Source organism: Pongo abelii, chromosome 1 (genome assembly GCF_028885655.2).
Source record: "Pongo abelii isolate AG06213 chromosome 1, NHGRI_mPonAbe1-v2.0_pri, whole genome shotgun sequence".
Classification (NCBI taxonomy): domain Eukaryota; kingdom Metazoa; phylum Chordata; class Mammalia; order Primates; family Hominidae; genus Pongo; species Pongo abelii.
This window is the reverse complement of record NC_071985.2, coordinates 91,333,125-91,358,355: the sequence shown is the minus strand read 5'-3', so window position 1 is coordinate 91,358,355 and position 25,231 is coordinate 91,333,125. Positions and strand designations below refer to the sequence as shown.

Genomic DNA, 25,231 nt, shown 5'->3' with positions numbered 1-25,231 from the left:
ATTTTCTAAATGTGATAGCAGAAAAGTTTTAAAGCTAATAGAATGATAAAGCTGAAGAGCTCTTTCTAAAAGTATACCTAGAAAAGAATAAAATGGAAAAACAGGAGAGAAAAGATAAGAAATATACAGGTTTATGCCCCGATGAATAATAACCAGCTAATAAGCATTTAAACAAGAGCGAATGGAGAAAAAAGAAAGTTATCAAATAAGTATCGAATTTGATGAATGAGAAGAACACACACAAAAGCATTTCACTTTGCATTTTTTTCCAGTTTTTTTCTTTTTAGTAGACTTTATTTTTTAAAGCAGTTTTAGGCTTACAGTAAAATTGAGCTGAAGGTACAGGTTTCCACATACTCCTTTCCCTCACACATGCACAACCTCCCCATTATCAACATTCCCACCAGGGTGGACCGAGCATGGACACATCATTATCACCCAGACTCCAGAGTTGCCACTAGGGTACAGTTGGTGTTGTACATTCTGTGGGTTTGGACAAATATATAATGAGTACCCACCCTTACAGTATCATACAGGATGGTTTCACTGCCCTAAAATCCTCTGTGCTCTGTCTAGTCATCTCTCTCTCCCCACAAATCCTGGCAACCACTGATCTTTTTACTGTCTCCATAGTTTTGCTGTTTCCGGAATTTCATGTAGTTGAAGTCATACAGTACATAGCCTTTTCAGATTGTCTTCTTTCACTTAGTAATCTGCATTTAAGATTCCTTATTTTTCGTGGCTTGATGGCTCATTTCTTTTTAGCACTAAAAAATATTCCATTGTCTCCATTTATCTGTTTATCCATTCACCTACTGAAGAACATGTTGGTTGCTTCCAAGTTTTGGCAATTATGAATAAACCTTCTATAAATATCTGTGTGCATGTTTTTATGTGGACTTAATTTTTCAACTTTGGGTAAATATCAAGGAATGCAATTGCTGTATTGTATAATAAGATATAATAAGAGTATGTTTAGTCTTGTAAGAAACCACTAACTGGTTTTTAATACAATGATTTGGTCAAGAAATGTTTATGAGCAAACGAAAGGTATCTAATAAGTACTGCATTGAAGAGTTTTAAGAATAAGGAGAAAATCTATGACTCTGAAGACTTTCATATCTTGTCCATAGATTTCTTAAAAAGGTATACTTTAGAAATATATCATATAAAGAATTGTTCAGACTTGTTTAGTGATGCCTCAATTCCAGAACTTTTGTAAAGAAATCACAAGTAAAAGCAAACACCTCAATGCAATTAAATGCTAATTTTAAAAAATGTATCATTTAAACAGTGGTTTCCAAACTTTAGCATGCATTAGAATTTCCTGGGGGAAGCTTGTGAAAAATATTGATTTTAGGCCTCACCCCCAGCATTTCTGACAAGTTCCTGGGTGATTCTGATGCTGTTGGTCTTGGTGCAACACTTAGAGAACCACTGCTTTAATATCTAATCTCTGGCATTTAAACTAATAAGCAATGTCCATATGCCTTTGCATTTTCTAATAGTAAATAAACAAAAGAACAGTTCTGATATGCCTTCAACAAACCTTAAATCTTCAGACTCTTGAAATGTTTTACTTAAGTGGAATAGAACATATAACTTATTCATCTCGGCTCACAGTGATTCCCATGAGTTCAAAAGACAGAGCCACAGGACAGTCTAATACTAGATAATCTATGACTTCATGAAAGCATTTGTTCACAAAATACATAACTATTAGGGTACAGAGACCTTGCTTTTATCTTCTCCATGCATCTTCTCTACAGAAAATTCAATAAGAAATTATGAAGATTTTTATACTCAGAATGATAACTCAACTTACCATGAATGTACACATAAATATCACAATGAATCATCATACTCAAGACTCAGATTCAGGAACTTCATCATCAGGGCAACAGTAATATTCCACAAAACATATTTGCTCCCCTTCATTCTAATAATATACTATAATGAAAGAAATGCTGTTATTTGTATGAATAAAATACCTTACAAGATAGGACTAACGTCTTTGTAAAGGGTATTAGCAAAGAAACAAAATCTGTTGACCTGGGTCTGATTACAATGAAATGCTTGCATCAAATAAAAATCTTTGGAAGTCAAATTGCAAACTTTCTAAATTTTCAAAAGTAGATAACCTGAAATAATGCTTGTCAGGAGACATGATAATCTGTAGGACATCAGTCGTCACATCCAATCTGGGAAATGCTTCAGAGCCCCTCTGACTGCAGAATAATTTTATTAATAACATTGGTGCTGCAGAAGTCAAAATCCAGAGGCTCCTCAGGCTCTTGAGTATTGATTTTGCAGACTGTCACCATTCATCTTTCTTCCAAAAATAGCATCCAAGGGTCACCATAACCTTGGTAACACATTCAAAGTGCAGTTAAAATCCCTGGCATAGGACTTGATCCAAAAATAAACAGTCTAAAAGGACAATTAAGTTAACTTTAAAAGTAACAGACTCTTCCTGACATGTAAACTCTTAAAATACTCCAGCCTTTGCAGTGTGGCCCAGATGCTAGAAAGCCCTTCCCAGCCAAGTCCCTGGGGAAGTAAGCTCCAGCTCCCTGAAAACAGGAGGCAGTGAAGCAGCTCCTGCCACTCTTAATTTTTGTTTTCAATTTCATTGATTTCAGCTCTAATTTTTTAAAACTGTATTTTCTTATGCTTACTTTGCAGTTAATTTACTCTTATTTTTCTAGTTTCCTAATGTGGGAGCTTAGATGATTGATTTTTAGGTCTTTCTTTTTTTCTAGCCACATGCTTTCAAAATTACAAAACACCAAGGAGAGAGAAGATCCTAAAAGCTTCCTGAGAAAGAATAGATCATATCTGAGGATTAGGAATAAGAATAGAATTGGCATTCTTGACAACAACACTAGAAGCTAGAAGAGAGTGGAGCAATTCCTTTAATATTTGAGGAAAACAATTTTCAGCCTAGTCTTCTATACCTAGCTGATAATTATAATAATTACATGTACATGTAAGGAAGGAACAAAATTATTCAGGAATCTCCTCTCAGTTTGTTTGGGCCTCTATAACAAAAATACTACAGACTAAGTGGCTTATAAACAATTTATATACACATTTATTTCTCACAATTCTGGAGGCTGGGAAGTCCAAGATCAGGGTACCAGCATATTCAGTACCTGGTGAAGACTCGCTTCCTGGTTCACAGACAGCCATCTTTTTTCTTTTCTTTCTCTCTTTTTTTTAAAGGCAAGGTCTTGCCATGTTGCCAAAGCTGGGCCCTAAGTCCTGGAGAGCAGGTGTGCACCACCTCACCTAGCAAGATGAAGGCTTTTTGCTGTGTCCTCACATGGCAGAAGAGATGAAAGTGCTCCCGGGGCACTATCCCATGTAGTATAAGAGCACTAATCCTATTCACGAAGCCCATACCCTCAAGATCTAATCACCTCCCCAAAGCCCCACTTCCTAATATCATCACATTAGGGGTTAGGATTTTAACATATGAATTTTGGGGGTAACACAAACATTCAGTCCACAAGGATGATGTCACCTCAGGATAATGGTGACCAGAAGCCCTTGAACCTTGACTTGTACACAGCTAGACTGAAACTTGTTCAAAGCAGGGGGACAGAAAGCTCAAAAAAGAATATTTCCTAAGGAAAAAGTGTGTGAGATATATGTGTAAGTTTTGCAGGTAGTGGGTGGTTGCAGAGAAATTACCTGAATTTATTCTGAGAGAAATTTTACTATTTTGGATCTTTTAAAAGAATTAGCGATAAGCACATCAAGATGGAACAAATTATTAAAGATGTGTCACTGACTTCAGAAAAAAATAAAGATGCATAAAGAAGGAATCTAAACATACTACATGGCTTAACTATTAGTTTTATTTAGATAGGTATGGTAATGTAAAACACCAAACAGTGATTTAATCAACAATTGTGAAATGACCATATTGGGAAAGCGGGAAGAGAGACGATGTACATGTATTTGTAAGACGTAGGGTTCCAACAATGTAAGAAAAGAGGTGTAAGAAAACTAAATTTGTATCTTCTATTGCAGCAAATCAATAGATAATGGAGTGGCTAAAATTGAAAACTAGGAATGTAACAATATTATGAAAGGCTAAAAAATGTTGCCTTGAGTGAGTGGGAATTGGGAGTGGTAAGGTATGAGGCAGGGGACTACTCTTTATTATCATCCTTGTAATATTATTGAATTTCAATCAATAGTAATAATAGCAATTAATTGAATGAAAATAAATTTAAAACATAAATAGTTCTACTAAATGCTCATTGAAGTATCTTCCTATTCTAAGGATTTATATTCTATACCATTTAGCTCTACTAAATTTTAGCTCTACTAAATACTCACCAAAGTATCTTCCTATTCTAAGGATCTATATTCTATACCATCCTAAGGATCTATATTTTACACCATTAATCCAAATATGACCTATGGTAAAATATAATAATATTTCAGAAATAGAATTCATTACTTCCAGCTAAGTGAATTTGGAAAGGTCCAATTAGAGAAAAACAATAGCACTTGGACTAGTCCTGTTAGAAGGAATAAGAGTTTTAACATGTGGAAATACAAAAAGTGGAATTCTAGGCCAATGAAATTGAATAGTCAATACTTATGGACCACCTATATATAACCAATTATTGATGCATTCTCTAGAGTCCCTAATTGCCTCTGGCACACAGAGCTAACCTTTACCACTCAGCCAGTAAGCCAATAAGTCAGAGATCTTTTTCACAGGCTATCTCATGTAACCCTACCACTCTATGTGGTAAATATATTAACTGAAACCCATAAGTGAGGGAACAGAATTTAAAGAAGTTAAGTCATTGGCTCCGGGGTACCCTGTTAGTATGTGGTAGAGTCAGAATTTAAACCTGGTTATTTTCTAAAATTCCAATTCTTTTTCCATCACTCTGCCCTGCTTTTTGGCATATTTGTACATAATTTATATATTCTATATAATGTGATCAAATGAAAAAACCCTGGAGAGGCAGGGCCTTCCCTCCTCCAAGCCCACTTATTTCTGGTTCTTGCTCACCACATCCTTCCCTTCTCCTTTCACACAGCTCAAAACACAGCTAGACTTCCTACTGGAGAGAAAGCAACAATCTTGAACTGCTCAAGATTCCTACTGCAAACAACATAAGCTTCCCTTGATAGTTTAAGGAGACAGAAACTTTATTAAAAATATTAAACCCAGGCCAGGCACGGTGGCTCATGCCTGTAATCCCAGCACTTTGGGAGGCCAAGGCAGGGGAATCGCTTGAAGCCAGGAGTTCAAGTCCAGCCTGAGCAAAAAACAGCGACCTTATCTCCCCAAAGAATTTTAAAAATTAGCAGGGCTTGGTGACACATGCCTGTAGGCCCAATTACTTGGGAGGTTGAGGCAGGAGGATCACTTGATTGTCTAGTGTGAGGCTGCAGTGAGCGGTGATCAAACCACTGCACTCCAGCCCGAGTGACAGAGCAAAACCCTGTCTGAAATACACAAACACACACACACACACACGTCCCTCAGAGATCACTGGAGAGTCTGAAGGACTGAAGGAACAAAGTCAAGACTAAACTCACAGAAAAAACAAAAATGTGTTTCCCACACCTTCTCCCTCCACCCACATACACACACACCAAACCAGGCAACAAAACTATCGTGAATAAGTTCACTGTTTCTGCTCCCTAAACATATAATGCCAAGACCTGACTACACTGCAATTGCTAAATCTACAGTACAAATGCCACTTCCGATGTACTTTGCAATTGCTGCTATTACCTAAAACCCAGATGTCTGAAGCCAGCTGCATCAGCAAGATGGAAGCTCCATGGAGAGCCAGGTTCTCATGTTGATGACTTCTAAATCAAGCCTCCCTTGGAAGCATCCGACAGGGCAAGCCTAGGTCACCTGTGACCATCTGGGCTGCAAGAAAAAAAAAAAAACAACAGAATTTGACTCCTGTCTTCTGAGTTGGGGACGTGAGAATTATTACATGTGAATTATTTAAAAGATTCTGGGAAGGCACAAATATGACACATGGCCACTAAAAACTCATTCAAGAGAGATAAGGATTCCAGAATTACTCCCAGATTTCTGGCTCAGGAAAGTAGGTGAATGATAGTGTCATTACAAAGACAGGGAGCACCCAAGGAGGAGTAGGTCAAAGTAAGTGAGGAAAATGTGGGTTTAGCGCTGGAGGTGTTGCGTTTGAGGTGCCCAAGAGATATGTAAATGGAGATGTTTAATTGAATATATGAGCCTGGAGCTTAGACGAAAGGTCAGAACTCCAGACAGTAACGTGGGCAGCATCCAAATACAGATGGCAGCCGATGCTGCAGAACAGGATGAGACTGTCAGGAGAGGCCATCACGAATGAGAAAGGCGCAGGCCTCCAAGCCACATAGAGCTCAGACAGCAAGCGGTTGGGCTAAAGAGGAAGAGTCAACAAGGAAGACTTACAAAGAAAGGTCAGAGCAGTAGAGAAAAGAAGTCAGACCTGGTGGAGTGCTGGAAGGCAAGGCAAAGAGTATTTCAAGGAAGATGGCACTCAGCGACGTAGTGTGTACTTGAGTATCGCTAGGAGAGTAGATCTTAAATGTTCTAACACACACACACACTATGTGAGGTGGCAGACATGTTTATTAGCTTGATCATTTCATAATGTACACAAATATCAAAACATCACATTGTATACTGTAAATATACAATATTTATTTGTTGATTATACTTCAATAAAGCTGGTGGTAGAGTGTGAGGGGAAAGAAGGATAGGGCTCAGATCTAGCAAATCCGGTTTCAGATCTAGGAAACATCCAACAGATAATTATTTGCTTCCACTAGATTTTACCCATCATTCTATGATGTTTAATTTGGTTCGCTCTACTTATATTTGATATCAATGTACTGAAACAGGGAGCAGATAAAAAGGCAACAAGGGTGAGGTGATTATAAAAAATATTAATAAAAGCCAGAGAATAGATCCTAAAGCTCTTCCAGCTTCTGAACCACCTATCTTTGTCCTCATTGTCAGTGTCTCTCCTCTTTCCACCTAGTAAACATGGATGCTTTGTTTGTGACATGAGGCTGTCTCTGTTTTCCTGTTGGCCAGCTCATCAGAGCGCTCTGGGGCCAGGCCTTTCCTGGCCTCCCTCTGCCCACATACACTAGGCTCCAGGTGAATCTGCACATACCTCGCCCTCTGCTTCATCCTCCTTCCCCATCTGGCTAATTCCTACTCACCCCCAGGTCCTTCTTTATATCTCACTTTCTCCAAAATTATTTTCAAATCCTGCAAGCCCAAGTCTGAGTTAAGTGCTCCTGTTGTTTATTTTCCCACCATCTCCAGGACTTTCCATCACAGCAATAAAGTGGAAAGAAGTAAACTCACAGGCTTGGGCACCATACCCGTGCAAGTTAAAATCCCTGCTCCACCAACTTGTGTGGACTTGAGCAAGTCTCCTAATCTATTGAAGGCTGTCAGTCCCTAATCCTAGAAGGTGTTGTGAAAATTAAGAGTTTACATGTTTAAAACACTAAGCAAAGTAACTGAAAGATAGAAAGAACTCAGTAAACTCTATCCATTATTATTATGACTATCAATATATTGTTTTATGAGGTCTAGTGTTTTGTCTGCCTTTTTCAGTGAAGTGTAAACTCCTTAGGGGCAGAAACTGAATCTGTATAAAATAATTGCAAACTGAAATCACCAAGACTCACCACCTTAAAACTCCAAGTGTACATTTGAAACTTTGTGCTACACATTTTTATTTAAATACATAATGAAAAGTTCAACCTCTACATATCCTAAATCATTGATTGTCTTAGGACTCTAAGTACTTTCTCATTCTTACTTCCCTTTTACTGTTAATGGAACCACAACTCTCCCACTGACCTAGGCTCCCAACCCAACAGTCTCTACTTCTTCCCTTTTCCTTGACCCCTACACTACTCAATGTCCTTTTTATTGACAATACTAGTGATAGGGCTCAGTCAGCGGTGATGGTAAGGATGATGGCAGTCAGGTGAGGTTGTGATAAAAAAATAAAAATGATCACCATGGCTAAGACTAAGTTAACCTTTAACTGTCAGTGGAAGGAACCATACTTGTGCTGAACTGTGGAAGTATACCTGAAGACAAGGATGGAGGGATCAGGAGGATGATTCTGGTATTTATAGCCCAACATTTATATTAATCAATTATTAATAAATTCTTAGTAACCTATGATGCCATCTATGTATTATAAAAAGCAATGCTAGGCTTTTTCTTTATTCTGGATAAAGTCTTTTTTTTTTTTTTTTTTTTGAGATGGAGTCTTGCTCTGTCACCCAGGCTGGAGTGCAGTGGCGTGACCTCGGCTCACTGCAACCTCTGCCTCCTGGGTTCAAGCGATCCTCATGCTTCAGCCTCTGGAGTACCTTGGATTACAAGTGCCGACCACGCCCAGCTAATTTTTGTATTTTTAGTAGAGACGGGGTTTCACCACGTCGGCCAGGCTAGTCTTGAGCTCCTGACCTCAAGTGATCCGCCTGCCTTGGCCTCCCAAAGTGCTGGGATTAGTCGTGAGCCACCGTGCCCGGCCAAGTCTATTTTTTTAAAATGTAATAGTGATAAGTGGCAGAGTTTGGTAGATTTCTGCATTGCCAGAGTGATCCTTTGATCCCTAAGTTTTTTTGCATAATTAAAATTTTTTCAGTTTATTCTTGCTTCTTTCCTGTTTCTCATTTAACAAAGTAGATGAAGGGAAATTATAAAATAGTGGAAACATTTAATACAACTGGTGATAAGTTGGGTCTCTAGGTGGAACATCGGGTGGACAGAAAAAGGACGAGGCATAGATGAGGCACAGGATGCTTTTGATGTTATCAGGCCTGCTTGAGGTCTGGGGGTGACTGAACTGCCTCTGGAAAATGGCTTTGAGGTATGTGACTGTGAGATGTGAGACACAAAACTTATGTCTCTGACACTTGGATCCTACATCTTCCTGAACATGTGGCCAAGAAGTTTTTTCAATAAAATAACATGCCTTAGAACTATGAGAGGAAGGAATGCCAGGATTCAGGAGCTGCATGAGTCAGCTGGGCCTGATGTTTGCTGCTTCATAATGCCAAGGGCATGACTTACAGCTTCAGTCTGGTTTTCCCCAATTCAATGTCAAAACATATGTCTCCATGGAGGCAAATGATGTTCCTCCACCAAGCCCCAGCTTCAATGAAACTGCAGTGTCTAAATAACTGCAGCTTTTTCTTTCTATGTATTGATGTCTGATATGATTTAAATATTTGTCTCCTTCAAAACTCGTGTTGAGATTTAATCCCTGATGTGGTAATATTGAGAGGTGGGGTCTTTAAGAGGTGATGAGTCATGAGGGCTCTGCTCTCATGAATGGATTAATGGCTTAATGGACTAATAGCTTATGATGGGGGTGGGACTTGTGGCTTTAAAAGAAAAGGAAGAGAGACCTGAGCTAGCTCACCAAACTGCCTCTCCATGTGATGCTCTCTGCTGCCTGGGGTCTCTGCAGAGTCCCCACAAGCAAGAAGGCCCTCACCAGATGGGCTCCTCAATCTTGAACTTCTCAGCCTCGAGAACTGTAAAAAATAAATTTTGTTTCTTTATAAATTACCCAGTTTCAGGTATTCTGTTACAAGCAACACAAAATGGACTGAAACAATGACTAAGAGCAGCTGTGTTCACAGGTATCTCCATTTTCACATTTTAACTTAGTTCATCACCAAACCCATCACATCTTACTTCCCTCCTTCATCCTTTATTCAAAGAAAACACTGACTAATTTCGTAAGAAAACTTGGTTAAGGACTGTCATTTGTATGAGATGGAAAAAGTGTTTGTAGCCTGGGAGACCATTTCTGGCAAGAGAGACGAGCTGTGAGCTTCTGACCTAGGTGCTTACAAGCATTATTTCAATTTAATATTCCTAACAATCCTGCAAAGTGAGTACCGTCATTATTCTTATTTTATAGATAAGAAAATAGAGGCTTAGCAGTGTTGTGTGAATGGACCAAGGTCATACAATTAGTGAATGGTAGAAATAGGATTTGAACTTCATCTGGTGTAGCCAAAGCACATCCTCCTAAGCACTAAAAAACACTGCCTCCTGGTGGCAAGATGAAGAAGTTCAACTCCATAACCAAAAGGATAAAAACCAAGGTAGATCAGGATAGAAGCACAGAAGGTAGACATAAAGCATGTCACTTGCTTAAAGAAGCCCCTGTGTTGGATTGTTTGTTCAACCCCCTTACCTAAGGCTCCCCTGCTTAGTTTCACTATCTGGTTCTTCCTTAAGAAGTTTGTTTCCTAGTTTCAATCCTTTACTCTCAGGATAGCTGAATGCAAAACCAAACAAACAAACACAGGATCACTCTGCTTAGTTCTTTAAATTATGTACCAGTCAAAACAAAAATGGCCACTCAAAACATGTACCCTGAGTCCCAGAATCACACAATCATAAGAATATACACATGGTTTCCTACGACAAAGTTATTCTTCTAAGCTTTCCATAAATCACTGCTCTTTCATCTCTGCCCTACCTATTCTATCGGGTTTTAGTTCAGTAACTATTTGTTTTCAGTAACTGGACTCTAGACCCCTCAACCGGAAAACCAAAGTGCCTTTTCTCCCAGCTGCTAGAAGTGTTACAGCTTACACCTGAGTCTGTGTTCCAGGACTGCCCTGTGCTGAAGGGAACTGCCTTCCACAAGGTTGCATCCTTCCATGGAGAAAGCCTAAAGCCAAGGATTGCTCTATGAGGAGGTTCAAGGTCACAGCCTTCTTGCGTCACTTAGGCATAACTAGAGGCCATCCCATCTCTAGGGTTCCCAGGGGAATTGGCTGCAGCCCTCACTGCAATTTAACTTCTCCCTCTGCCCAACCCAGTTTCCCTCTCTCCTTTATAGGTGTTCCCAAGAGCACCCTCTAATAAACTTCTTGCAGGCAAATCTAAGTCTGTTGCTTGGGGACACAACATAAGACAACATTCAACTCTTAACTTCAGTCATATTCACAAATACTGTCACTTTAAATAAAGTGCAGGAATGCAGTGTAAAGATACATACACCAGAAAAAGATGTGAGTATAAAGTGCAAAAATATACCAGAATGTAAAAATAATACATGAATTTAAAGTCCATGAATCAGTCTCTCTCGCATGCTGCTAGAAAGCGTGTGATTGCTTCACATTTCATAATTTTGTCATTGTAATTGTCATCACGCCACTAAAATTCCATGTCTTTCAATTTTGTTTTTGTTTTTATCTCTAAATAAAAATGTTTAATTAAATGCCTTCTATGGACACTTCAGACCAAGTCCAAAACTTTACCCTAAGGTGAAAACTCTTACTATTTTTCCTACAAGGTTGTGTTTGGGAGGTTGTTCGTTTATCTTTTATTTTTTACCATGAGCTGTTTGTCTAGTCTCCTGACATGGTAACAGGAGACACAGATCCCTCTGTCAGAGTCAGCATCAAACATGCGTAAGGCATGTTTTGACTCTAGCAAACCATCAGGGAAATAATTTTTGATCGTTCTTTGAGTTAAAATTGTCTTTTACATTGATGCTAAAGACTTTCCCTAAGCAACCTCTACCACATTAGCATAAAGTGTCTGAGTTTCAAAGATTCCACCTCAAATGGCTCCCTTGTGTTCAGCACCATCACTCCCTCTGGTATTCTTCTTCCTGAGTAACTTCCTATTGACCTCCTTTCCCTTTCAGTTTCTTGCTGAAATGGAAACATCAGAATGAAGGGGCAGGCTGTATGTGGGAAAGATGAATCACCATTAAATGAGAAACCTCAATCCTAATGCTATTCTTGTAGAAATTGGCTTGTATGGTCCTGAGAATGGTAAAAATAATTAATACAAATAACTTTAAACATTACTTAATAAAGTAACAAATAATACAGCTAGAAAAGAGAATGATGGGATAAAGGTTACATTTTTTATATTTAGCCATTCTTGGTCTCTTGTAAGTGTAGAAGACAGAAAAGCTTGTGTCCAATCCTATTAATACCTTAAAGCCATGTGTGGCATTACAACCACTGAAAAAATGCTGGGTAGAGTCAGTCCACAATGACATACTTATCACGACGTGCTTTGGCAGGCTCTGCCTTTCCCTTTACTTATTCTAGGCTGGGTCCCTTTTGACTACTGTCATCAGTGAAGAGGAGGAGAAACTCCTCTGATTTCTGAAGATTCACAAGTTACAAGACTATCTTATATGCTTGAGGATGGCCAGCATGTAACTGGTGACAATGAATAAAATTACATATTAACAAAGTGCAATCATTACATCATCCTGATCATCTCCGTGTTGAGAGCAATCTGTAGGATGGTATGAATCAAGGCAGCTAGCTGAAGTCCTGCCCTCTGGATGCCCTTGGGGGAAGGTATTTGGAGAGTAACTCAGGGGGTGATGTGTAAAGGATGTGGTAACAAATGATATGAGTGTGTGTGTGTTCACTGACACACCAGCAATTGCCAAAGCAAAAACGGTGGCTTCGTCCCTCTCTATTGAAAAGGGGCTGCTTAGAATGTGGATGCTTAAACTGCTGTCACCTATAAAAATATTCTAGCATGAAAGGGGCGACACACAGAACAGAAAGTAAATGGTATCCACTGAAGTTAGCAACGTAGCAGGGCCACAGGAAACAGAGGGTTATCGCCCAAGGGCACTCACACCCTAAACATAGTCCTATTTCTAATGTTCAAATTAAGGAAAAAAACAATTAAGTGAAATCCTTAGGTGAGTCATCTTATCATGAATTAAAAATTATTGAAAAAGGAGGGCAATTATAACCTAACAATTCTAATTCCTGATATTTACTGTAGGAAACAAATATATAAACTCATTTAAATAAATGACTATTCACAATTTTAGCAGTAAAACATGAAAATATTATCTGAACATGCAAAACTAAGAGACTAACCATCAAAGTGACTCAGGAAATGATTCACCATGTTGCATAAGCTGAAAACAATTAAGTTACTACATAATATGTAGAAGATGGCCTAAATGTTATAAATATATATGCAGCAGGAGTTTGTAATAGCAGATAACAATTTTAGCCCTAACTATGAATAAGTTAAACTCCAAAAACATACTCCGCAATTACACAGATTAGAGACTGGCCCCTCTTCTGGACCCAGGACCACATTATCAGACTGAAGGAGGTTAAAGCTTATTTTCTGAGGACAAGGAAGAACATGGTGAAGGGTAAGGTGGGAGAGGTGGGGAAGCATAGGCAACATCATGTCAGGAAGTGGAGAAGGAGGTGAATCCTCATGTCCTAAGTATTCTCTAGGCCCAGCCACAACTCTAGGAATAGGAACAATTGTACCTACATTCAGACAGAGAAACCAAGATGCAGAAGAAGGAGGATAGGTTACTTGCCTGAGGTTACAAAGGTGTAAGTAGAGGAGTCAAAATTTGATCCCAGGGGCTGGGCGCACTGGCTCACGCCTGTAATCCTAGAATTTTGGGAGGCCTAGGTGGACAGATCAATTGAGGTCAGGAGTTCGAAACCACCCTTGTCAACATGGTGAAACCCCGTCTCCATTAAAAATACAAAAAAATTAGCTGAGTATGGTGGTGGGCACCTGTAATCCCAGCTACTTGGGAGGCTGAGGCAGGAAAATTGCTTGAACCCAGGAGGTGGAGGCTGCAGTGAGCCAAGATCGCGCCACTGCACTCCAGCTTCGGCGACAGAGTGACGCTCCGTCTCAAAATAAATAAATAAATAAATAAATAAGTAAATAAATAAATAATTTGATCCCAGAACTTTTATTTCCAGAGGCTGAAATCTTAACCCCATACCAATCTGATTCCGCATAAATAAAATACTGAAAGCACATTAACCCATACAAATACACAAACACATGCAGCTTCATGACACTAACGGAAAAGAAGTACTAATGACAGCATATATATAATTCTACAAGATCTAGCATGATACTTCAATTCCCCTTCCCAGCTATATAATATTAAAAGGCATCTAAATTTCCTGAGGGTCAGTGCAGTGACATAGCCAGAACACACTGAATTCTGGGAGAAAAATTGGATTTAATATTTCCTACAGATTAACAAATCTTATTCACTGCTGGTAGCATAGGGAGATACAACTTGTTTGGAACATAATGCTGTATTATCTATTAATTTTGAAGACACATACATCTTATGACACAGCACTCCCAGTCCCAGCAAAACTTTTAGCAGCACTGTTAAAGCCAAAAAATGGGGAAACCTGTCAAAGGGACAAATAAATTGTGGCATATTCATGGATACTCATGTGCTGGAATACATTACAGCTGTGAAAATGAACTGCAGTTATGACATAATGAAGATCAGCAAGTTACAGAGGAATGTATATAACATTTTATTTATTTAGAAAATATATATATACATATATATGTACGTGTGTATATATATACATATATGTATGTGTGTGTATATATATATATATACAGAGAGAGAGAGAGAGAGACGGAGTCTTGTTCTGTCACCAGGCTGGAGTGCAGTGGCACAATCTCGGCTCACTACAACCTCCACCTCCCAGGTTCAAGTGATTCCACTGTCTCAGCCTCCCGAGTAGCTGGGATTACAGGCGCCCACCACCACTCCTGGCTATTTTTTTTTTTTTGTATTTTAGTAGAGATGGGGTTTCACCATGTTGGCCAGGATGGTCTCGATCTCCTGACCTCATGATCCACCTGCCTCGGCCTCCTAAAGTGCTGGGATTACAGGCATGAGCCACTGCGCCTGGCATATTTAAATTACAACAATGTGTAAAAACTTAATATATTGTTCATTGTTATAAAATTTAAATGAAAAGCAAAGAGATAATAAGACACAAAATTTAGTCGTAACTTCAGGGAACTGGAAAGTAGCTAGAACCAGAGGACAGATGGGAGCTTCAGAAATAATGATAACACTCTATTAGGTTGGTGCAAAAGTAATTGCAGTTTTTGCCATTTAAAAATAATGGCAAATGCCACAACTACTTGTGCACCAACCTAATACTAATATTTCATAAATTGGGTGGTAGGTACATAGCTATTCATTGAGCTGGTGTACTTTTACACCTTAAACATGTGCTTAAAAGTATTCTGTATGCAGTATTCAACAATTTTAAGAAATCAAGGCCAGGTGCGGTGGCTCATGCCTGTAATCCCAGCACTTTGGGAGGCCGAGGTGGGTGGATCACTTGAGGTCAGGAGTTCGAGACCAGCCTGGCCAACATGGTGAAACTTTGTCTCTACTAAAAATATAAAAACTTAGCTGAGCTTGGTGGCATGCACCAGTAATCCCTGCTACTCGGGAGGCTGAAGCTGGAGAATCGCTTGAAACTAGGAGGCAAAGGTTGCAGTGAGCCAAGATTGCACTACTGCACTCCAGCCTGGGCGACAGAGCGAGACTCTGTCTCCAAAGAAAAAAAGAAAAGAAAAGAAAAGGAATCAAATGTTCTCATTGAATTTTTTTAAGTATTGGTAACTTGACATAACATACAAATTGTTTGCAATTATTTATGAAGATTTATATTTTAAAAATCAACTTTCCAAAATTGAGAATGTCATTTTACCTTTTTGCTTTGTATGTCTAATTATTTGGGGCCAATTATTCTTAGTCTAGGCTGCTTATGCAAAAAAGGTAAAAAAAAAAAACCTGAATATCAAAAAAATTATTATTTCTTTTATTAAGCCCATTTCTTTTTGTCTCTATTACAAAAGCAATTTAAATCATTACCGAAAAAAAATCAAGAAAATGTAGCCAAACAAAAGTAGACAAAGAACAACACTCATAATCCCATCATCCAGAGAGAGAAGCACTACAGGTATTAACTTTTCTGCAGAAATCCCTTCAGATCCTTTTCATTGCTATCCGTAAATTAATATAATTATGGAAAGTGCTTATTTTTGTTGTACATGCTCTATGATCAAGCATTATAGTCAGTCTAAATCAAAAGGAAGAAAACATTTAAATCTATCCCTTCTCTCTGTCTCTGTATCCTAAGGGATTTATGAAATGATTCAGCCATTTCCCAGAGGCAGGAAAAAAAATAAAGCATGGATAGATAATAGTTTTTGTTATAAATGTCAACTCGAATCAATTTGGTAGTGGTTGCATGTACTTGAGCTATGAATTCTCAGTACTGAGGACTCAGGAAGAGAAAGGTGAAGTAAGAGCACTGGGACCTTTTATCTGCCACCCCGGCCTACAGGGCCTCTGCTTATGTGACAGCTCCCTCTGTTACCTCTGTTTTCCCAGCTACGTGCTCAAGAATGCTCTCTGCTATGTTCTGCACTTTTTTCTTGGCCTTCCTCCTTTGCTGAAAGATAACTAGTTTACTCTGTCTGATATAGAAAATGTATGTAAATTAAGAATTTTAAGGTACCACATTTGCCTTGAAGTGAAAAAAAATACTCTTAAAATATTATAACGGATGCTTGGAAATCTGTAGTGGTTAGAAGTATTTAACATTTTAGTCTCTTAATTGGCAATATCATACATTGTATATTATCAAGAGTTCCCTAAGAAGGTAAGACCACTGAAAAAGACAGCCTCAAAATTTCAATTCAATGCTTTATACTGGTGACTATGGATGTTCATTTTCATTTCAGGGATATTATAGTGAAAGGAGGGACCAAATTAAGAAGAAATTGCAAAGAGTATGGAATTAGACTAGGGTCTCATATATTAAATCTCAATAAAATTTGAGACATCACATAATACAGGTCTATTTTCATAAAATCTCACGTTACCACAAGCCAGATTATAAGCTGTCTTGGTAGAGTATATCTGGGCTTTGGGATGACTCCACTACCAGAGACAAGGGTGCTGGTTCCTGATTCAACATAAACACAATGCTACTGTAGGCTGAAAAGATCCTTCTTTAATTAGTTGTCCCAGCCTTCTCCTTTGTGCTTCAAGACAGGCAACTTTGTGTAGTAGAAAGAGCAGACACTTAAAACATTTTTAATACATCTTCAAATCATACTTCTTCATTCACTAGCTAGTTGGCCTTGGGAGGGTTACTTAGCCTCTCTCTCTCTCTCTGATTCTTGTCTGTAAAATAAAAATATAATGCCTATCTTGCAGTAATGTTGTGAAGAGAAACAGGATAATGTGTGAATCACCTAGCACAATGAATAGCTCATAGTCTGAGCTTAATAAATGTTGGATGTGTCATGTATACCAGGGGAATAATAATATAGTATTTAATAAATAAATTGCTATTTATTTTCATTTAAAAAATTTTACGGATTTTGCTGCTCTATATATCCACGGGCTCCTTTTCCAGCTTTAAGAAACAATTTAAATTTATTTCTTTGTAAGACTGCCTCTCTAAACTTTTCATAATTTCTGTGGCTTGCCATTTCTTTCCTGAGGTATGATCATAGACAGAATTGCAAAAGGCACTCTCAGGGCAGACACACCATGGCTCAGTAGACTCAGAGCTGGGACCAACCAAGAAGAAGAATGCCTGTAACTATTTGTAGGTACCAGCAGGCTGGAGAGCACAGGTATGACATGGGCTGCTTCAAGACTTAGAGGTAACTTTCATTCCCTGAGGGTGAAGGATGATGGGGGGAATGGGGGGTATACAGAGACTAAACTGGCCTTTAGTGACAAAAACAAACAAAAAGTATTCCCTTCATCCTTCAATATTGTCACCTGCTTGTGATCTAGGTGATTTCCTACTCATTAGGTTGCTCTGAGATTTAGGCAGCTCCAAGGCACAGAAAATCTGGGATTGTAAAAAAAGAAAATAAAGTCGGGGAGTAGGAGATCCCTACCTCTCTTTCACCCCTACAAGGGCATGAATTATTGAACTGCAGGAGACAGAAAAGTCTGAATTCTGCCCCAGTCTCAGGCAAACCGCTAAGTCTTGTAACTGTGTAGTCTCTGAGACCTGACATTCCTTACTATCCACTGTGCCAATACATCAGATTCTCAGCCCCTGCTCAGGATGAAGCCCTTTCACATACATATTTTATGTCATTTTAATAATAAAATTAGGTAATATCTCCCCAAATTTCATAACAGAATAAATTAGAAGGAATTAGAAGCTTCTAACTCCAAGGTGAATTATTGTCGCCTGGGCAATAGCTACATCCTCCCACTCTTTATTCCTTCCAGTCCCCCCACCTCCCAGCATGCAACCCAAAATATTCTCTTTAGGAAACTTTCACCACATGTGGACACACACAATTTCACAGCCATAATGAAGAGCAGAATTATGCTAAGAACAGAGAGATAGTACAAGATAGTACAAGTAATTATACAGTAGGCAATCCAAGTGAGAATGGATTTTGGAACCAGAATGCCTGGGCTCACATCCTCATTTCTCCACTTAACTGAGTTATCTGAGTAATCTTGGTCAAGTCCCTTCCCCTTCTATGTTTAAATTTCCTTATCTGTCAAATGGAGATAATACTAGTACCTATTTAATGAAGTTGTGAGGATCACATAAGTTAATGTACATGAAACACTTAGACAAATGCTTGTTATATGACACAAACTATGAGTATTAATTCACATTACCAAATTCGCAAATCAATTTTCTAACTCAAGAATTGCAGGCACTGAAACCACTCAGCCACAAAGGAGAAATAAAGTGAAAATGCCATTCTGAGACAGTGTTACATTCCCAGGAAGGGTCTTCTTCGTTTTTCTCATTTTGTACATCTCCAGACAATTTATGAAAACACATTTTTAAAAATCTCTATGGTATAGTTCAGAGTTGAGTCAGAATAAGCAATTTCTACCGTGAATTCAGATATCTTAAGCCTACCAGCTAATGCTAGCTCATAGCTGAAGACCATTCACATACCCAATAATGATCATTTAAATATCTTAAATCCATCAGTGTAGATATCCAAATCCTTTTGAGACAGAATTTTTTCACATTGAACTTTCATCTCACCATGGAAAAGAATAACCACTAAGAGACACACAATCTACAGATTATGTGCCCAACTTTCTTCATATTGGCAGCACAAGCCAGGCACTGTGCTGGCCCTGAGAAATACAACAGAGAGCTATACAGACAGCCCCTTACCTCACAGAGCTGAAAATTGAGAGTCGTGTGTGCTCTCCAACAGTTGCCACTAACCGTATATGACTATTCCAGCTCAAAATTAATTAAAATTAAATATTAATAAAAGTAAAAATGTATTTCTTCAGTCATGCTAGCCACATTCCAAGTGTTTCATAGTCATATGTGCTTAGTGGCTACTGTACTGTACAACAGAGATATAGAATATTTCCAGCATTATGAAAAGTTCTATTGTGTATTGCTGACCTAGAGAAAGATAAAAATAAGTACACAGGCAATGAGAATACAGTGTGAAAATGCTATGACAGAAAAACACGGGATGCTGAAGGAAAAATCCATAAAGTCAGACTTGGTAAGAGATAGGGATTAGAGAAAAATTCCTAGAGTTAGTAACATCTAAGCTGAGACTGTTTGTTTAACAAACATCTTCTGAGCATGTGCCATACTCCATATGTACCATGTGCTGGAGATACAGGAAAGAATAAACAAAGGCTCTTTCTCATGGAGCTTTAGTGGAGGAAGATAATAAACAAACACACTCCTGAGATAATTTCTGGTTATGATGAGTGCTATGGAGAGAAAAACAGGATAACAAAAAGAGGCTACTTCAATTCACTGAAAAGGTAGGACTCGGTTGAGTTTGAGAGTCTTAAAAACATAGTGGCACAAGCTTCATGGTTGTGTGATTTTTTTTTTCCATCAGTGCTCAGTCACTCTGGAGAAAGTTCAAGAAAGTCAGACTGTTGGGGTCTTGTAACAGTGGAATGGTGGGTCCATAGAATTAAGAATATGGCAAGGGTTATTAATGCTCAGGACCATGAAATCCAACTTTAACAGAAAAGGCAGTGAAGACAGGTGGACTAATACACACTGAGAAAATAGGTCGAAAATTGCAGATCTGAATGGGGCAAGAGGAGACAAAGGGCAGGGACAACTGGCCACAGGATTGAAAGGACAGTCAGAGAGCCAGGTAGGCAATGGTTAGAGAGCAAAATGTTCAAATTTTATTGTTCAGAGAAGAAAAGTTCCAGGGAGTGGCCATAGAACTGGGTGGACAAAAGAGACTAGAGGTGAAAGCAATGCAGGTGAAAATGCATAGATGTGAGATTCTGACTTGCCCCTTAAGGCACAACTCAGGATTCATTCCACAAGGTTACCATAGACCTACTTTATTTTTTTTCCCGCCCAAAGACTACTAGACCTATCACATCACTCTCTGCCCATTTCAGGGAACAACTCTTCTTTTTTCAAGTCACCTACTTGGATTGAAAGCAGGAACATAACTACATCTGTTAATGGGCTGGTGTCTGCTCAGATCAGCAACCAAGTACCCAAATTCCCCAGCTGGAATTGATTCTCCTTGATAGAGAATGCCCTACAGCTCTAGGATCCTCCCATGTTCCCAGCAAAAGCCAGAGGATCACTTATTCTTGGCTTTCAGGCCTAACCTTGCCTCTAAAAACAAGATCAGTCTAAGACAAGGGAGACTCATTTAAAGAGCAGCAAGGAAATCCCCTAGCCTCAAAGAATTCCCCCAATTGGGTTTACATTTGCACATTGGCTTTAATAACTGCCTTCTCTGGCCTTAAAAAAAATGAAAGCAAAATGTCATTTTTACTCCCAGCCTTTCCCCTCATTTTAGCTTCTACCATGAGAATCATTTGTGCTTCAACCAAGGCTCCATGGTCTGCAACCAAATTAGGAACCCTGACACCATGCCCACAATAAGTGAACTGGCAGATAAAACCTGGCAAAATCATCATGCAAAGTAAACTTTCCAGAAACATGCTCTGCCCTTTCTCTACCTTATAATGCCTAGGGTATTCCTACTTACCCTTCCAGACCTTGCTCTTTTGACTCTCCATGTTAATGAAGACTTTCTCAACCCTTAGCCACCTTCACCTATAAAACACTCTCTGCTATATGACACTACTATTTCTCTACTGCAACTTTAAAAAAATCTACCTGGTCACCTTACAAAACCATTTGTGTTGGGAAATGGTTTTTTTAAGTTCATCTTTATTTTTCTGGTACTCCTGTAATATCTAATACATCAAATGCATGTAATGAATATTTTTGGTAGAAAAGAAGAAAAAGCAGGACCAAGGGAAAGAGGGAGGAAGGAAAGAAAGAGTGCATGAAATCAGGAAGGAGAGGAACAATGGGTCAGTTGGAGAGAAATGATGAAATTCTAGATGTTCCTATTACAAAAGGTGGAGGCAGGAATAAGTGGAGAAGTGGCTGTGAAACCCATTCTGAACCTAAGCCTGCATTAGTCTCTAGAGTCTAGAAAGTCTATAATGTTCCTTTACAACAATTGAATCTGCATTCCTGTGTTCTTTGTCTTACATTTTACCTGTAGAGGAAAGCAAAGCTTAGTGAAGAGGAAGCTAAAGTCAAAGACCTGGTTCTTGGTTGTGTGGCTAGTTGGTCCTGTGACCCCGAATGAACCACTTAAACCCCCTGAATCTCAGTGTCAGCAGGCTAGTCATATCTGCTCTATGTCCTTCTGGGGAAGTTCAAGTGAGATAACGGAAGTGAAAAATCTTTGTAAAATCTAAAGGGCACTGAGGATGGATGAAATTTCTGTCACTGGATTTACATCTACACGGCTCCCAGATCTACCGTCCCCCAGGCTGAAGTGTAGATTCAGTTGACTCAGGCTGTCTCATCTACATACATAACAAGAAGTACACCTCACTTTCATCACAGATAAGTTAGACAACATCACATATACTCATATGATATGGTTTGGCTCTGTGTCCCCACCCAAGACTTACCTTGAATTGTAATAAGCCCCACGTGTTGTAGGAGGGACCTGGTGGGAGGTAATTGGATCATGGGGTGGGGGGTGGGGGTGCGAGCCATTTCTCCATGCTGTTCCCATGATAGCGAGTGGGTTCTCATGAGATCTGATGGTTTTATGTGTCTGGCATTTCCCCTTCTGGCACTCATTCTCTCTCCTGCTGCCCTGTGAAGGGGTGCCTTCTGCCTAGATTGTAAAATTCCTGAGGCCTCCCCAGCCATGCAGAACTGTGAGCCAATTAAACCTCTTTTCTTTATAAATTACTCAGTCTTGAGTATTTCTTCATAGCAGCGCGAGTATGAACTAATATGGTAAATTGGTACTGAGATAGTGGGGCACTACTATAAAGATACCCGAAAATGTAGAAGCGACTTTGGAACTGGGTAACAGGCAGAGGTTAGAACAGTTTGGAAGGCTCAGAAGAAGACAAGAAGATGTGGAAAAGTTTGGAACTTGCTAGAGACTTGTTGAGTGGTTTTAACCAAAATGCTGATAGTGATATGAACAATGAAGTCCAGGCTGAGGCGGTCTCAGATGGAGATGAAGAACTTCTTGGGAGCTGGAGCAAACGTCACTCTTGCTATGCTTCAGCAAAGAAACTGGCACCATTTTGTCCCTGCCCTAGAGATCTGTGGAACTTTGAACTTAAGAGAGATGATTTAGGGTATCTGGTGGAAGAAATTTCTAAGTGGCAAAGTGTTCAAGAGGAAGCAGAGCAAAAAAGTTTGGAAAATTTGCAGCCTGACCATGTAGTAGAAAAGAAAAACCCATTTTCTGGGGAGAAATTCAAGCCAGCTGCAGAAATTTGCGTAAGTAATGAGAAGGCAAACGTTAATCACCAAGTAAATGGGGAAAATGTCTCCAGGGCAGGTCACAGACCTACACAGCAGCCCCTCCCATCACAGCCTCGGTGTCCTAGGAGGGAAAAATCACTTCCTGGGCTGGGACCAGGTGCCCCCTGCTCTATGCAGCCTTGGGAAACGGTGCACTGCATCTCAGCTGCTTCAACTCCTGCTGTGGCTAAAAGGGGCCAATGTACAGCTCAATCCAGTGCTTCGGAGGGTGCAAGCTCCAAGCCTTGGTAGCTTCCACGTGGTGTTGGGCCTGCAGGTATGCAGAAGACAAGAACTGAGGTTTGGGAACCTCTGCCTAGATTTCAGAAGATGTATGGAAATGACTGCATGTCTAGGCAGAGGTGTGCTGCAGAGGCAAAGCCCTCATGGAGAACCTCTGCTAGGGCAGTGTGGAAGGGAAATATGAGATAGGAGCCCCCACACAGAGTCCCCACTGGGGCACTACCTAGTGGAGCTGTGAGAAGAGGGCCACCGTCCTCCAGTCCTCAAAAAGTAGATCCACAAACAGCTTGCCCCATGTGCCTGGAAGAGCAGCAGACACTTAACACCAGCCCGTGAAAGCACCCGGCGGGGAGCTGTACCCTGCAAAGCCACAGTGGCAGAGCTGCCCAAAGCCACGGGAGCACACCACTTGCATCAGCGTGCCCTGGATATGAGACACGGAGTCAAAGGAGATCATTTTGGAGCTTTAAGATTTGACTGCCCCGCTGGATTCTGGCCTTGCATGGGGCCTGTAGCCCCTTCTTTTTGGCCAATTTCTCCCATTTGGAATGAGTGTATTTACTCAATGCCTGTACCCCCATTGAATCTAAGAAGTAACTAACTTGCTTTTTGGTTTTACAGGCTCATAGGGAGAAGGGACTTGCCTTGTCTCAGATGAGACTTTGGACTCGGACTTTTGGGTTAATGCTGAAATGAGTTAAGACTTTGGGGGACAGTTGGAAGGGCATGATTGTGTTTTCAAATGTGAGGACATGAGATTTGGGAGGGGCCAGGGGTGGGAAGTTATAGTTTGCCTCTGGGTCCCCACCCAAATCTCATCTTAGATTGTAATAATTCCCACATGTCATAGGAGGCACCCAGTGGGAGGTAATTGGGTCATGGGAGTCGTTTCCCCCATGCTGTTGTCATGATAGTGAGTGAGTTCTCATGAGATCTGGTGGTTTTATATTCTTCTGGCATTTTCCCTGCTGGCACTCATTCTGTCTCCTGACACCCTGTGAAGAAATGCCTCCACCATGATTGTAAGTTTTCTGAGGCTTCCCCAGCCATGCAGAACTGTGAGTCAATTAAACTTCTTTCCTTTATAAGTTACCCAATCTTGGGTATTTCTTCATAGCAGTGTGAGAACAGGCTAATACATCATAGTTTTCACAATTCCCACTTTTTTTTCTGCATCTACTATGTTGGTATGGGTTCACAATATTCTTCAGCTTAGTGTTCATCTCAGAAAAACAGTCAGTCACAGCAGCAAAACCTGCTCCAGGTCAATCTGGAGAGACAGCCATCTCCTCTTTCCACCTCACCAAGAGAAGAATTAAAACACGGGTAGGTGGAGGAAGATGTTCATAGTCCTCAACCCATTGCTTTTGGATCTAGGCCTGGCATACGTGAGCAAGGTGACTGAAATAATCATTTTCCTTATTTTTAAGGTGGTGCTTACCATTGACTAGAATACAAGAGAGATACACTCACTCCTGAGTCTTCACTTTTTCCACTGCCTTGCACACCTCTCCTTTCTTCTTACTTTCACTGCCATAGCCTTCCCGAATAACAAATCTGCAGTAGCAAATGAAATTCTAGGGGGAGTTTTCTCCTTTCTCTTTCTGACAAATCACTTTTCTCTCCCAAATTCACCCACGCCAGCCAAAGGAGGATGTAAGGAGATTTAAAAAGTAATTGCAGGAGCTATTTTGGAACCTCATTAAGTAATGGGGTTTGGCATAAATCTGTCTGGCTATTATTTTCCCCCAGGATGGGTCATCCCAAATTTTCTGATGTAGTAAGCAGAAATAACAGGAAAAACCTACACTTTTTTTTTTTTATTTTATAAAGTTTCACTTTCCCCAAGTAGGGGGTATGGTCTGTGTAAACTGGGGTATTTGAATACTAATGCTGAATATGAGGATGCCAATATTAGGGGCTAAATGTCAGAAGATCTGAAAATCCCATGAGAAGAAAATGGAAAGAGACTATTCCAGGGAAGGGGAAATGGGGGCAGAGCCACGGTGACAAGAGGGCTTCTCCCCTGATATTGAAGCAATATAGTATCATGGCTGCAGGCATGGACTCCAAACCCACACTGCCCACAGCAGCAGCCATAAGCCACACATAGCTCTCAAACATCCTAAATGTGCAACTGAGGAACTGAATTTTATATTGTATTTAGTTTTAATTTAAAACTCATATTCAATTCAGTTATTGAAAATAAGTATGATTGAAATAAGTTAAATATGTAAACCTTCATTTTCAACTAAATTCTATGAAATCTAAATACTAATGAAATATTTCT

The 25,231-nt window shown here is 39.6% G+C and overlaps 1 protein-coding gene and 1 pseudogene across 8 annotated transcripts in view; both read right to left on the bottom strand.

Moving 5' to 3' along the window:
• Window positions 1–25,231, bottom strand: part of AIM2 (absent in melanoma 2) — a 125,697-nt gene that overhangs the window by 16,664 nt on the left and 83,802 nt on the right. The window contains exon 1 of one of the 8 annotated variants that reach the window (XM_054527223.1): window positions 1,826–2,326. The exons of the other annotated variants lie outside the window; for them this stretch is intronic. The gene's annotated coding sequence lies outside the window, so the exon portion shown is untranslated. Of the gene's footprint in view, window positions 1–1,825; window positions 2,327–25,231 lie in introns of those variants that run through there. 8 annotated transcript variants of the gene reach the window in all.
• On the bottom strand, window positions 1,865–12,797 carry LOC100460810 (cell cycle checkpoint protein RAD1-like; annotated as a pseudogene).